The sequence below is a fragment of the Hemitrygon akajei genome, chromosome 26, assembly GCF_048418815.1.
Source record: "Hemitrygon akajei chromosome 26, sHemAka1.3, whole genome shotgun sequence".
Lineage (NCBI taxonomy): Eukaryota > Metazoa > Chordata > Chondrichthyes > Myliobatiformes > Dasyatidae > Hemitrygon > Hemitrygon akajei.
Window position 1 is genome coordinate 43,938,040 of NC_133149.1, and position 16,048 is coordinate 43,954,087.

Sequence of the window (16,048 nt, forward strand, 5' to 3'; positions counted from 1 at the left end):
TGCCTCACGGCACCAGAGAACCAGGCTTCAAACCTGGACTCAAGTGCTGTCTCTTTCGAGTTTGCACATTCTCCCTGTGACTGAGTTTCTCCTGGGTGCTCTGGTTTCACAGATTTGTGAAGCCATACTTATCCTATCATGTTTGTACCAACCATCAAGAACCCCTTCATGCTAGTTCTACCCTAACGTGTTAATCTCTCCACTCCTTTCTCCTCTCCTTTCCATATCCTGCATATCACCAATGGGGGATTTTACAGTGACCAATTAACCTACCAACCCACACCTGGATGAAACCCATACAATACAGGAGAACGTACAAACACCACTTAGACAGCACCCAAGGTCAGGATTGAACTCAGGCTGGAGCACTGAGCTTCCAGCCTGACATTCTCCCATGTCCCAAAGACGTGCAGATTGGGAAATTAAGTAGCTATTGTAAACAGCCCTGGTGTGTAAGTGGAGTCTGTGAGGGGTTGATGGGAATGATGGGATGATGGGTTACAAAGAAAACTAGTGGGAAAGTGAGATTGCATGAATAGGAGAGGAAAGGTTCAAAGGTTCATTTAATATTAGAGAATGTATATTGTATACAACCTGAAATTCATACTCTTCACAGACATCCATGAAACAAGAAACTCCATTGAATGAATGATAGAAACATTGAACCCCGATCCCCTTCCCTTCCCTTTGCACAAGCAGCAGCAAAGGCATTGAACCTTCCTCCATCCCCACTCACGGGGGATTTTCTTCACTCGGAGGATGGTGAAAGTGTGGAAGAAGCTTTCAGTGGAAGTGATGGATGCCAGTTTGATTTCAACACTCAAGAGAAATTTCCATAAGTGCATGGGTGGAAGGAGTAGGAAGAGATATGATCAAGGTGCAGATCCTAGAACTGGGCAGAATAACATAGACTAGATGGACCAAGGGGACTGTTTGTGCACACTATGACTATTAGCTCCACCTCTGCAGGGTGATTTATAGAAGGAATTCAAGTAAGATTGAAAAGAGTTGTTGGAATAATGGTACGGCCTTATTGGAGTTGGTCTTTGCTGTGATTGGCTCCATTGTGGATCTGATGGTTGGGATCACAGCCTGTATGTAAAGAGGATACTCCTACTCATTCCGCTGCTGCCCCTCCCACATATTCATTCACTTGAAACTCTTGGGTGGGGGAGGCAGGTGGGTCGGTAGATTGATTTGAGAATTCTCTTGATTTTAGACATACTCAATGGGCCGAATGGCCTAATTCTGCTTCTATGTCTTATGGTCTTGTGCTCCTGTTGAGTGTAGGATCCCCATACAGGAAGCATAGGAAATAAATTCTTGAAAGAACTGAAAACTGATTCTCACCCATTCATTACAGAAGTGGAAGTGCATTATGGGCATAGTCATCCTCAGAAACAGGACACCTCCCTGTGTTGATAAGAAAACATTGCAATGAGTAAACACAGCACCCCTGGCATTTTTTTTGTATGCGATCACTGACAATTTATGACAAGCTATAATTTTATTTCTGGTGTAAATGCAGGATAGCGAAGCCCATCTGATATTTGCCTCTTTCTCATCCTAATTGTTTTGTAACAAAGAAGCACCAATCAGCACTTACAAAATCTCAAAATCCAAATTACAGTGGATCTGCCGTCTAATTAAACTGATGTCAGCCTGGATTTACAATTCAATGATCAGTTTTTAATGAGTGTAGCACCCTGTAATCTCCTAACACCGTCATCAGGCACGCTATCTCTTAAGCCTGTTATCAGCACAATTCAGCACAGTATAATTGATGTCACACTATTCTAAGGCATAAAGAGAAGGAAGATTGCTTTGCTACTAAACACTTGCAATGACAGAAGAAAGAGCTCTTGGTTCTTATGACAGAATTACATAAATTACTGCTCAGTGACTGCCTTAGCTGGTAGTTTGATTTTGGAACGAATCGACATACTTCTGGCTGTGTCCAGCTGAGTGGGTTCCACGGCTGCAGATGTGTAGATGTAATGCCAGCCACAAACTCACATGGATATGTTTTGTTTCACCTCTGCCACTCTCCCCCCACCCCATTCACACTTTCCCCACTGCTCTCCTTCCCCTCATCCCCCGCTCTGACCTCGCTCCTCCTTTTACCTCTCTACTACTCCACGTCTAATATTTACCCCTTCCCCCTCGACTTTGCTGCCCTCTATCTTCCTACTGTCCCCTTTCACCGTGCCCCCATCCTCTGGTTCCCACTCCCTCCCTACCTCTCTGCCTCACCTGTACATTTCTTTTCCTTTCCTTCTCACTGTTTTACACTCTAAGATCATAAGACCGTAAGACGTAGGAGCAGAATTAGGCCATTTGGCCCATCGAGATGGCTGATTGATTATCCTTCTCAACCCATTCTCCTGCCTTCTCCTCATAACCTTTGAAGCCCTTATTAATCAAGAATCGTTCACCCTCCACTTTAAGTATATCCAATGACTTGGCCTCCCCAGCCACTGTGGCAATGAATTCCAGAGATTCACCACCCTCTGGCTAAAGAAATTCGTCCTCTTCTCTGGTCTAAATGGATGTCCTTCTATTCTGAGACTGTGCCCTTTGATTTGCCCTAGACTCCCCCACTATAGGAAACATCCTTTTCATGTCCACTCTATCCAGGTGTTCCCCCTCTACTTTGCAGCCTCTCTATCTCTCTACTCTCCCCCTTTCACCATGCCCCCATCCTCTGCTTCCCACTCCCTCCCTTCCTCACTTCTAGTATACTACATTATTTTTCGTCATTCTTCTGCATAACCTTTTTCCCAGAGCCAAAATGGCTAATACGAGGGGGCATAATTTTAAGCAGATTGGAAAAAAGTATAGGGGGTTTGTCAGAGGCAAGATTTTCACACACAGCAGTGGGTGCATGGAATGCCCCATCAAGGGTGGTGGTAGAGGCAGATACATTAGGAGCATTTTAAGAGACTCTTAGATGGGCCACACTGATGATAGAAAAACGTAGGAGGGAAAAGTTTGATCTGAGAGTAGGTTAAAGAGTTGGATAGCATTGTGGACTGTTCTGTGCCATACTGTTCTATCTTCTATGTCTCCCTTTTCCCTCTCTGTTTCATTTCTTTTGTCCTCTTTCATTTCTTCTCCACGCCTCCTCCTATCACCTTGTCTGCCCTCTCCCTTAAGGCCTTCTCCCTCTACCTCTTCACTTCACTACCTGTTCTCCTCTTCCCCTCACTCTCTGCTGTCATAGAAAACCTACAGCACAATACAGGTCCTTCAGCCCACAAAGTTGTGCCGAACATGTCCCTACCTTAGAAATATACTAGGCTTACCTATAGCCCTCTATTTTTCTAAGCTCCATGTACCTATCCAAAAGTCTCTTAAAAGACCATATCGTATCGGCCTCCACCACCATCGCCAGCAGCCCATTCCACGCACTCACCACTCTCTGCGTAAAAAACTTACCCCTGACATCTCCTCTGTACCTACTCCCCAGCACCTTAAACCTGTGTCCTCTTGTGAGAACCATTTCAGCCCTGGGAAAAAGCCTCTGACTATCCACACGATCAATGTCTCTCATTATCTTGTACACCTCTATCAGGTCACCTCTCATCCTCCGTCGCTCCAAGGAGAAAAGGCCGAGTTCACTCATCCTATTCTCATAAGGCATGCTCCCCAATCCAGGCAACATCCTTGTAAATCTCCTCTGCAGCCTTTCTATGGCTTCCACATCCTTCCTGTAGTGAGGTGACCAGAACTGAGCACAGTACTCCAAGTGGGGTCTGACCAGGGTCCTATATAGCTACAACATTACCTCTCGGCTCCTAAATTCAATTCACGATTGAAGGCCAATACACTGTACGCCTTCTTAACCACAGAGTAAACCTGCGCAGCTGCTTTGAGCTGGACTCGGACCCCAAGATCCCTCTGATCCTCTACACTGCCAGAAGTCTTACCATTAATACTATATTCTGCCTTCATATTTGACTTACCAAAATGAACCACTTAACATTTATTTGGTTTGAACTCCATCTGCCACTTCTCAGCCCAGTTCTGCATCCTATCGATGTCCCTCTCCTCTCTCTCTCCCTTGTTCTTTCTCTCCCCATCTCCCTATGCCTCTCTCTGACCCAGTTCTTCTCTGTCCCTCTCCCTTCCCCTCTTTTCACACTCTCTTTCGTGTGTTCTCCATCTTTGTCTATCTCCCTCTCAATTTTTGGGTAAATTCTCAGGTTCTGGAACCTCTTCTTTACTTTTTCTTCCTCTCCCTCTCTCTCCCCTTCCCCTCTCCCTCCCTCTCCCTCATTTATTCTCATTCACATAAATTCTCTGTCTCTGTCTCTTTCTCCCACTCTCTTCCACCCGCTTCTCTGTCTCACTCACTCTCACCACTTTATTTCTCCCCTTCGTCCCTGCTCTTTTCCAATATTCTTCAATCTGTTTCTCATTCCCTCTCTCAATTTCTGTTTCACCCTGTCATATTTTTCTCTCTGTACCTTTCTCCATCCTGAAATCACTTCATCCATCTTATATCGAGAGAGTTCCATCAGCCTATTGAGTTTATGCTAGCTCTATCAGTCAATCACCCTGCAACCTCTTCCCTCCTATGTGTCCAACGTTCCCCTGATTCTCCCACCATTTAAACTACCCAAGATGTGGATGAGTTGTCCAAACTCCATGCAGACAGCACCAGAAGTCAGGATTAGACCCAAGTCACAGTAACTGCGAGACACTAACACTACCTGATGCGCCATTACATCACCCATGTTGGAAAGCAGGAAGCTGTGGGATGCCACAGAGAACAATGCTTGGTATCATTTGTTTACAATCTACAAAATTGAATCTAATGAAGGGAATTAGTCAAATGAAGACACAATTGTTGAAGAAACAAATTTGGTGGGGTGGGGAAAGTAAGTGGTTAGGAACACAAAATGTCTACCAAGGTAAATTACGGGTGTGTGCAAATATTGGCAGAAAGATTGTAAAGTGAGAAAATGTGTTTGGTCAATGGGCAGTATGGCAACATAACGCTTTACAGCGCCAGCGATCGAGGTTCAATTCCCACCACTGTCTGTACATTTTGGTTGAGTGATGGAGAAGATCCTGAGAGGCAGGATTTATGAACATTTGGAGAGGCATAATCTGATTTGGAATAGTCAGCATAGCTTTGTCAAGGGCAGGTCATGCCTTAGGAACCTGATTGAATTTTTTGAGGAAGTGACTGAACACATTGATGAAGGTAGAGCAGTAGATGTAGTGTATATGGATTTCAGCAAGGCATTTGATAAGGTGCCCCATGCAAGGCTTATTGAGAAAGTAAGGAGGCATGGGATCCAAGGGGACATTGCTTTCTGCATCCAGAATTGGCTTGCCCACAGTAGGCAAAGAGTGGTTGTAGACGGGTCATATTCTGCATGGAGATCGGTGACCAGTGGTGTGCCTCAGGAATCTGTTCTGGGACCCCTACTCTTCATGATTTTTATAAATGACCTGGATGAAGAAGTGGAGGGATGGATTAGTAAATTTGCTGATGACACAAAGGTTGGAGGTGTTGTGGATTGTGTGGAGGGCTGTCAGAGGTTACAGTGGGACATTGATAGGATGCAAAACTGGGCTGAGAAGTGGCAGATGGAGTTCAAACCAGATAAGTGTGAGATGGTTCATTTTGGTAGATCAAATATGATGACAGAATATAGTATTAATGGTAAGACTCTTGGCAGTGTGGAGGATCAGAGGGATCTTAGTGTCTGAGTCCATAGGACATTCAAAGCTGCTGCGCAGGTTGACTCTGTGGTTAAGAAAGCATATGGTGCATTGGCCTTCATCAATCATGGGATTGAGTTTAGGAGCTGAGAGGTAATATTTCAGCTATATAGGACCCTGGTCAGACCTCACTTGGAGTACTGTGCTTAGTTCTGGTTGCCTCAATACAGGAAGGACGTGGAAACCATAGAAAGGGTGCAGAGGAGATTTACAAGGATGTTACCTGGATTGGGGAGCATGCCTTATGAGAATAGATTGAGTGAACTCGGCCTTTTCTCCTTGGAGTGACGGAGGATGAGAGGTGACCTGAAAGAGGTGTGCAAGATAGTGAGAGATATTGATCGTGTGGATAGTCAGAGGCTTTTTCCCAGGGCTGAAATGGCTAACACGAGAGGGCACAGGTTTAAGGTGCTGGGGAGTAGGTACAGAGGAGATGTCAGGGGTAAGTTTTTTTTTACACAGAGAGTGGTGAGTGTGTGGAATGGGCTGCCGGCGACGGTGGTGGAGGTGAATATGGTAGGGTCCTTTAAGAGACTCCTGGATAGATACATGGAGCTTAGAAAAATAGAAGTCTATGGGTAAAGCCTAGGTAATTTCTCAGGTAAGGACATGTTCGGCACAGCTTTGTGGGCCAAAGGGCCGGCATTGTGCTGTAGGTTTTCTTTGTTTCTAGGTTTTCGCTGTGAGTGCGTGGGTTTCCTCTGGGTGCTTAGATTTCCACCCACATTCCAAAAACATATGAGTTAGGGTTAGAAAGTTAGAAGCATGCTATGTTGGTGCCAGAAGCGTGGTAACACTTGCAATCCAGCACATCCTCAGACTGTGTTGATCATTGACGCAAATGATGCAATTCACTGTACATTTTAATGCTTCAATGTACATATGACAAATAAAGCTAATCTTTAAGGTCTTTAATTTTTGGAACAAAAAATTAAAATATTGGTTAAAGAGAGACTACTAATCCACAGAGTGGTCTGAGTGACCTTATCCATGTTCAGCAGGTCATTAGAAAAATGAATCCAAAAGTAAAAACAGAAGAAGCAGTTCAGGTAGAGTTAACATTTCAGGACAATCCCCTATCATTAGAGTGCTGTCCTTAATTGAAAAGAGGATTAAGTATAAATGTGGCAAAGTCCTGCCACAACTGAAGAGAGCATTGGACAGATTTCAAGTGTTGTCTTAGCTACAGTTTAGATCTATAAGAAGATCTTCTTATACCAGCATTGGAATGGGTCCAGGGAAGGTTCACTGGAATTTGGGTTGAAGATTTTCCCCCCGAGGAGCGATTGAGGAACTTAGGACAGCACTCATTGGGGTTTAAAGGAACAAATGTAATTTTAAGTGGATATCTCAGTGCAAATATTGTGTGGATGATTCCTCTTGTGGGGGAATGTAGAAGGAAGCATAATTCAGAATAAGGGAGGTACCTATTTAAGGCTGAGACCAAAAAAAACAAAAGGCCATTATAGCATAGAGTGGATAAGGTGGACAGTGTTGCTATAGTGAGACAGTGATTAAGGCTGTGCTGGTTGGTTCAAGTACTGAATGGTTGAAGGGAAGAAGCTTTTCTTAAACCTGGTGGTGTGGGACCTCAGGTTTCTCTACCTCCTGCCTGATGGTAGCTGTGAGAAGATGGCATGGTTCAAATGGTGACAATATTTGATGATGGATGTTACCTTTCTGAGGCAGTGATGATGAGGAAGGATGTTCCAGTGATCTATTCAGCTGAATCCACTACTCTCTGAAGCTTCTTACATTTCCGCACAACTGAATTGCCGTACCAGATCATGATCCCACCAGCCGTGAGGAACTGGAGCTTTCCTTATGATCCTTCCTGAATACTTATTATGAAATGCCGAGAATCGGAGGGGGACAGGTCTGTGTGGAAGAGTGGTGGAGAAACGCAGCTCCAAAGCTCATCCTGTTTCAACTAAGCATTAAATAGATTATTTAATTGGTTAATAGTCTGCTTTAGGTGATAATTTAACTGTATGCAAATTGAAGTAATTAAAGCACCCTATCAGAACGTCAGATTTTAAGTGTACTTGGTAAGATTATTCATAGTTCTGAGGAATAGTGAAAACACGTTTTCCACAGCGATACTGCCAGTTAACCCTTCTTTGATTAGTAGCCTCTTCTCTGGCTGTTCTTTAGTTTCAATGATTGATAACGGAAAGGAGGGAAGGGTAGAAGTTGTGTGAGAGGGAGGGGGAGGCAGGGAGAAGAAAATTGGAGTAGAGGCAGGCCACTCGGTTCTTCAAGCCTGACTCACCATTCAATCTGATCATAGCTGACCTGTTCCCATGCTTCATTTCTTTTGTGCCAATTCCCCATAGCTCTCAATTCCTCGATCTTTCAAAAACTTATCCACCTCTTCTTTAAGTAGCTCTAGTGATCGAGACTACACAGCCTTCTGTCTTAGGGAATTCCAAAGATTCAACACCATCAAGTGAGAGAAATTTCCTGCCCACATTGGTTGTAAATGTCCACCCCTTTATCTTGTAACTTTGACCCTTTTTTGAGATTCTCTCATTGGTGGAAACATCCTACATACTACCTTAGAATCTACCCTTTTACCCCTCATTTTTCAAAGATCACTGATTCAACTTACTTAATCACAAAGAGGGTGGTGGAGAAGGGAAAAGGAAGCAAGGGAGGGTAACGGGTAGGTGGTAGGATCTTTCCTGAGGGAGATTCTGGACATTCAGATTCATTTATTGATCACATGTACATCAAAACATACAGTGCAATGTCTTGTTTGCATTAACAATCATCACAATCAAAGATGTGCTGGGGGCAGCCCGCAAGTGTTACCACATGTGTCACCATCCGATGCCAAAATAACATACCCACAATGCTCAGCAGAACAGCACAGAACAGGTCCTGCCAAAGGGTTTCGACCTGAAACGTCGACTGTACTCTTTTACTAGATGCTGCCTGGCCTGTTCCTCCAGTGTTTTGTGTGTGTTGCTTGGTTTTCCAGTATCTGCAGATTGTTTCTTGTTAGTTATGAAGGCTTTTGGCATACTTGCCCTCAGAGGCTGAGGCATTGAGAATTCACATTTGGATTCATCTAGCAACTGTACAAAACATTGTTTAGGCCACACATGGGGGTATTGCCTACATTTTTGTTTGCCACATTATAGGTAGGATGTGGTAGCATTAGAGAAAGTGCAGAAAGATTCATCAATATATGACCTTTATTACAAGAAGAGATTGGACATGCTAAGTATCGATGGAATTATTCCTAAATACAAGAGGTACTGCAGATGCTGGAAATCCAGAACAACACACTCAAGATGCTGGAGGAACTCAGCAGGTCAGGCAGCATCTATGGAAATGATTGAACAATCAATGTTTATAAACAGACACTGACTGTTTATTCATTTCCATAGATGCTGCCTGACCTACTGAGTTCCTCCAGCATTTTGTGTGAAATAATTTCTAATGATTTCAAATTATTTATGTATCTATGTGATGGGAGATGGTGTGGGTTGCAAGAGGGGTAGTTAAATGTCTTAAATCAAAAGTCGAGTTCATTGTCATATGCACAAGTACATAGAATTAGGGCATCACAATAGCATAGTGGTTAGTATATTGCTATCACAGCTATTGGACCTGGGTTCAATTTCACCACAGTCTGTAATGTCCTTCTATATTCTCCTGTGACCACATAGGTTTCCTCCAGGTGCTCCGATTCTGCCCCTCCCCCACATCACAAGGACATACAGGTTATTAGGTTAATAAGTCACATGGTTGTAATTGACCAGAGTGGGCACATCGGGCTGGAAAGGTCTGTTACTGTGCTGTATTGCAAAAATAATTTTTTTTAAATATGTCTGCATGGGTGCAAAAAACAACTTCCTTGCAGTAGCATCATGTGCACATAACATCATAAGATCAGCATTCACAAGAAAGAAACATAAATTGAACTCAAATCATACACAGGTCTACAAGAAAGTACAGAAATAGAACAAAGAATAGTGGTCCATTTTAGTGAAAATTAATGAAAGTGCCCATAGTTAGATAACCTGAGAGTTGCCAAGGGATTGGTTGAGTAGGGATTGGAGGAGGGAAATGCAAAGATGAGTGTGCCAAGAGATACTCACTGAATTGCACAGCAGTGAAGATTGTGCAAGGTGATTGGGTTATTAAGAATATGTATGGTGTGTTGACCTACATTAGTTGGGGGTAAAACTGTGGTAAGACTACACTTAGGATATGGTGTTCAACTCTGGTGGTCTCATTATAGGAAGGATGTGCAACATTTAGAAAGGGTGCAGAGGAAATTTGCCAGGGTGTTGTCCGGATTAGAAAGTATGTTGTATTAAGATAGGTTGAGCAAACTAGGGTTTTTCCCTTTGCAGGAAAGGAGAATGAGAGGTGACTTGATAGAGGTGTACAAGACGATAAGAGGCATAGACAGAGTGGACATCCAGAGACTTTGTCCTAGGGTGGAAATAAGTAAAACAAGAGGTATAATTCTTAGTGGGGATGTCAGAGGTAGGTATTGTACTCAGAGGGTGGTGAGTGCATGGAATTCCCTGCCAGGGTGGTAGTAGAGACAGATACCTTAGGGGCATTTAAGTAACTCTTAGATAGACACACGGATGATAGAAAGAAAGAGGGTTAGATTGATCTTGGAGTAGGTTAAAAGGTTGACCCAACATCATGGGCCAAAGGGTCTGTACTGTATGTTCTATGTCCTTCAAGTATCTGCCAGTTCTCAAAGTTCTTTCCCATTCACCTACTTGGGTTGCAATGTTACGCCAGAGTCTCGTCTGCTCACCCGCTCACCCACGTGGACGCAGCAGGTCTGAAAGCACCGTTTCACAGTGAAACAGGAGTTCTCCATGGTGTGACAGCCTCGGTCTATGTCACTAAATATCAGTTTATCTTGTCACAATCACATCAATGTTTGTAGAGCCTTGCTGTGCTCACATTAGCTGCTGTGTTTTCAATGTTACAACTGCCACTGTCTCACTGGATGCAAAACAGACTCAGACACCCAGAGAAGGCTGTAAGGTGATGAATGAATACACATCTTTATTTTAACAAGAGGAAAAATTGTTGATGTGGCTCATGAAGCAATTGAGGAAATATTTTGAGATTTTAAGGTGGAAGGGGTTGGCTGTGGATTGCTGTCAAGAACTTGTTGAGGTTGAAGGGGACAAGAATATACTGAATATGATCACTGAACAGCACTTTCCTTGACCCATATATCCCTCTCAGTTATCAAGGGGATAGAAAGAGCTTGCACCTGATTTATTTTAGTTCTGTTCTACAAATGTGGTTATTGATTTCTCTTTCAGAAAAAAATCAATCGAGATGGTTCAGAGTTTTGACTCCTGCTGCGATTGATGTACAAATATGATAGCAGAGCAGGGATGTGTAAACAAGCTGGTGGGCTGCCAGAAGTGTGATTAATAAAGTAGTTAGTGGTTTTGTTTGCTGCCAGCAAGTCATCGCTGTGCTTCACCATCTTAAATTCATTGGGTCAGTTGGTATTCCATGCTCTATCGTTAAATTAGGAAGCATGTGTAATCAGGAACTCCAAAAGATTAAGATTAGCTTTGTGTTAACAGCAAAACATCCAGTGAAATGCATCATTTGTGTCAAATCAAATCAGTGAGAATTGTGCTGAAGGCTGCCCACATAGCATGCCCACCATTTACCAACCCTAACCATACGGCTTTGGAATGTGGAAGGAAACCAGAGCACCTGGAGGGAACTGAGATGGTCACCGGGTGGAACACACAAACTCCTTACAGATAGCAGCAGGAAGTAAACCTGGGTCACTGGAATGTGGGAGGAAGCCATAAAAGTTCCTTATGGACAGCAGTGTTTGCAGGCACTGTAAAGCGATTGCTCCCATCCTATCTAGTTGAAAGTTAGCATGACAATTTCATTTAATGACTGAACATCTGAACCTAAGGAGTCAGCCATTCAGCAGTTAAGATGAGAAGAAATCTTTTCACCCAGAAGGAAGTGGACTATTGAAATTCTCTACCCAAGGGGCAGTTCAGTCACGAAAACATAAAGAGATTTTTAGATGTTAGGTATTTAGAAATATTGGCATTGGTTTATTGTTGCTACATATATGGAGATGCAATGAAAAATTTGAATTTTGCAAGCCATCCATACAGATCATTTCAAAACCATAAGTACTTGAGGGAAAAGCAGTAACAGAATGAAGTTAGTGTTGGAATGAATAAACGTAGTGTGAATATGAGGTTAGAGAAAAATGTCTCTGAGGTAATGGATCAGCCTTGAACTTAATGAATGCCTGAACTGAATTGAAGACTTGAGTACCTGAGTTAAAGGGAGAGTTTGAATAGGTTGGGACTTTATTCCCTAGAGTGTAGGAGAAAGAGGGGAGATCTGATGGAAGTATACAAAATTATGAGGGACATAGAAAGGGTAAATACAAGCAGGCTTTTTCCATTGAGTTTGGGTGAAAGGTGAAATGTTTAAGGGAACATGAATCAGAATCAGGTTTATTATCACCGGCGTGTGACGTGAAATTTGTAAACTTAGCAGCAGCAGTTCAATGCAATACATAATAATATAGAAAGAGAAAAAAATAAATAAGTAAATCAGTTATGGTAGTGTATATATGTATATTAAATAGACTAAAAGTAATGTAAAAATAGAAATAATATATATTAGAAAAATAAGGTAGTGTCCAAGGGTTCAATGTCCATTTAGGAATCTGATGGCAGAGGGGAAGAAGCTGTTCCTGAATCGCTGAGTGTGTGCATTCAGGCTTCTGTACCTCCTTCCTAATAGTAACAGTGAGAAGGAGATAAGTTCGGGGTGAGGGGTTTCTTAATAATGGATGCTGCCTTTCTGAAGTACTGCTCCTTGAAAATATCATGGATACTTTGTAGGCTAGTACCCAAGATGGAGGTGACTAATTTTACAACTTTCTGCAGCTTCTTTTGGTCCTGTGCAGTAGCCCCTCCATACCAGGCAGTGATACAGCCTGTCAGAATGCTCTCCATGGTACATCTATAGAAGTTTTTGAGTGTTTTTGTCGACATAACAAATCTCTTCAAACCCCTAATGAAGTATAGCCGCTCTCTTGCCTTCTTCAAAACTGCATCGACATGTTGGGACCAGGTTAGATCCTCAGAGATCTTGACACCCAGGAACTTGAAACTGCTCACTCTCTCCACTCTTGATTCCTCTATGAGGATTGGTATGTGTTCCTTTGTCTTACCCTTCTTGAAATCCACAATCAGCTCTTTCGTCTTACGGACGTTGAGTGCCAAGTTGTTGCTGTGGCACCACTCCACTAGTTGGCATATCTCACTCCTGTACGCCCTCTCGTCACCATCTGAGCGCCCTCATCGTCAACCAACAATGGTTGTATTGTCAGCAAATTTATAGATGGTATTTGAACTAATTGCAAATTGCAATGGGTCCAGGACCTTGCTGAGGCAGGAGTTCAGTCTAGTCATGACCAACTTCTCAAAGCATTTCATCACTGTCGATGTGAGTGCTACTGGGTGATGGTCATTAAGGCAGCTCACATTATTCTTCTCAGACACTGGTATAATTGCTGCCTTTTTGAAGCAAGTGGGAACTTCTGACCATAGCTGTGAGAGGTTGAAATGTTTGGCTCAAACAGGAGGCAGTTTGTCTGCAGAAGAATTGGAGAGCACTGCGTGGATGAATACTCCCGCCAGTTGGCATAGGTTTTCAGAGCCTTACCAGGTACGTTGTCAGGCCTTCCACCTAGCAAGGGTTCATTCTCTTTAAAGACAGTCTAACATCAGCCTCTGAGACAGAGATCACAGGGTCACCAGGTGGAGTACATCTTCACAGCTGTAGTTACATTCTCCCTTTCAAAGCGGGCATAGAAGTCATTGAGCTCATCTGGTAGTGAAGCATCGCTGCCTTTCATGCTATTGCAGGAAGTAATGTCTTGCAGTCCCTGCCAGAGTTGACGTGCATCTGATGTCACCTCCAGCCGCATTTGAAATTGTTTCTTCGTTCTTGAAATAGCCTTCTGCAAGTCCTACCTGGCTTTCTTGTACAGACCTGGGACATCAAACTTAAATGCCACAGATCTCCTGGTTCATCCATGGCTTTTGGTTTGGGAATGTACAGTAAGTCTTTGTAGGCACACACTCATCCACACAAGTTTTAATGAAGTCGGTAACAACTGCAGCATACTCATCCAGGTTCGAAGATGAATCCCTGAATACAGTCCAGTCCACCGATTCAAAGCAGTCCTGTAGACGCTCCTGTGCTTCCCTTGTCCAAACTGTCTTGGTCTTCACTACTGGTGCTGCAGTCTTCAGTCTCTGCCTATACTCAGGGAGTAGAAGTACAGCCAGGTGATCAGACTTCCCGAAGTGAGGGTGTGGAATGGCACAGTAGGCATTCTTGATGGTGGTGTAACAATGGTCCAGTGTGTTGTTTCCTCTGGTAGTATGAGTGATTTGTTGATGGCAGTTATTTAGTGACTTTTTCAAGCTGGCCCCCAAAATGATGGTGAATTTATCAGGGTATGCTGTTCACATTGCTCAGATTATCCAGACGTTGGATTGAGGGGAAGCTGAGGGTGGTGCGAGTGTGGAACGAGCTGCCAGTGGAAGTGGTGGATGCAGGGTTCGATTGCAACATTTAAGAGAAATTTCAACAGGTACATGGATGAGCGGGGTATGGAGGGATATGGTCCGGGTGCAGATCAGTAGGACTAGGCAGATTAATGGATGGGCCGAAGAGCCTGTTTCTGTGCTGTAATGTTCTATAATTCCAGAACAAAAGAGAGTCCATCGTAGCTAAATGGCCTACTCTTGCTTATGTTTCTTGTGTCCTTATCTGCCTTGAACACAGTCGGATATGCCAGGTCGTTTCCAGATGCTCATCAAATGCTCTGAGGAGCATTTGATGGCTTTGAGCTTGTAGTCACCTGAGTTTAGAAGAATGGGGAGAGGAATCTCATTAAAACCTATTGAATATTGAAAGGCCTGTATAGAGTGAATGTGGAGAGGATGTTTCCTGTAGTGGGGAAGTCTCAAATTAGAGGGCACTGCCTCAGCATGTGATGTCCATTTAGAACAGAGATGAGGAGGAATTACAGTTCTATGCAAAAGTCTTAGGCACACGCAAAAAAATTCTGTAAAGCGAAAGAAATACTGTAAAAAAATAATGAAATGTTAAGTTTCTAGATATCAAAATAATTGCTATAAAGCGCACTTAAAATAAACTAAGTCGAATCAGTGTATAATGAGACCGCCCATGCCTTTGAAACTGCCTCAATTCTCTTGGGTTTACTGTCGTACAGTTTAATAAGAAAATCAGCTGGCAGGTTGTTCCAAGCATCTTGGAGAACATGTCACAGTTCTGCAGACACTGGCTGCCTCGCTTGCTTCTGTCTCTCCAGGTAATCCCAGATAGCCTGGTGATGTTGAGATCAGGGCTCTGTGTATTCATTGCAGAACTCCTTGTTCTTTTCGCTGAAGGTAGATCTTTGACCTTGGCCCTGTGTTTGGGGTCATTGTCCTGCTGCAGAATGAAGTTGGGACAGATCAGATGTCTCCCTGATGGTATTGTGTGATGGATGAGAGTCTGATTGTACTTCTCAGCATTGAGGATTCCATTAATTTTGACCAGATCACCAACTCTATTTACAGAAATGCAGCTCCAAACCTGCAGGGAACCTCCTCCGTGCTTCACTGTTGGCTGCAGACACTCATCCACGTGGTGCTCTCCAGCTCTTCTGCAGACAAACTGCCTCCTGTTTGAGCCAAACAGTTTCACTCTTCAGTCTAGAGCGTTGCTGCCATCGTTCAGCACCCCAGTCCTTGTGTTTTTGCACGTATGTGAGTTTCTTGGCTTTGTTTCCACTTCAGAGGAATGGCTTTTTGGCAGCAACTCTTCCATGAAAACTACCTCTGACAAGACTTCTCTGGACTCTAGAGGGGTGTACTTGGGTTCCAGTGTTTTCTGTGAGTTCAGAGCTGATAGCAGTGCTGTACTACTTCTGATTTAGAAGGGACGTCAGTTTGATGTATCTCTCATCTGCTGCACTACGTTTCCGTGGCTGACCACTGCCTTTCTGGTCCTCAACCTTGCCAGTTTCTTTGTGCTTCTTCAGGAGAGCTTGGACAGCACATCTTGAAACTCCTAGCAATACACACAAAATGCTGAGGAACTCAGCAGGCCAGGTAGCATCTATGAACAAGAGTGCAGTCGACATTTCGGACCGAGACCCTTCAGCAAGATGAGGTGTCAGAGCCAGAAGGTGGGGGTGGGGGTAAGAAACACAAGGTGATAGGGGAAACTGGGAGATGAGGAG

General features: G+C 43.5%; 1 protein-coding gene across 2 annotated transcripts in view; it reads left to right on the forward strand.

Moving 5' to 3' along the window:
• Positions 1-16,048, forward strand: part of dscaml1 (Down syndrome cell adhesion molecule like 1) — a 673,508-nt gene that overhangs the window by 494,748 nt on the left and 162,712 nt on the right. The gene's annotated exons all lie outside the window — the stretch shown is intronic.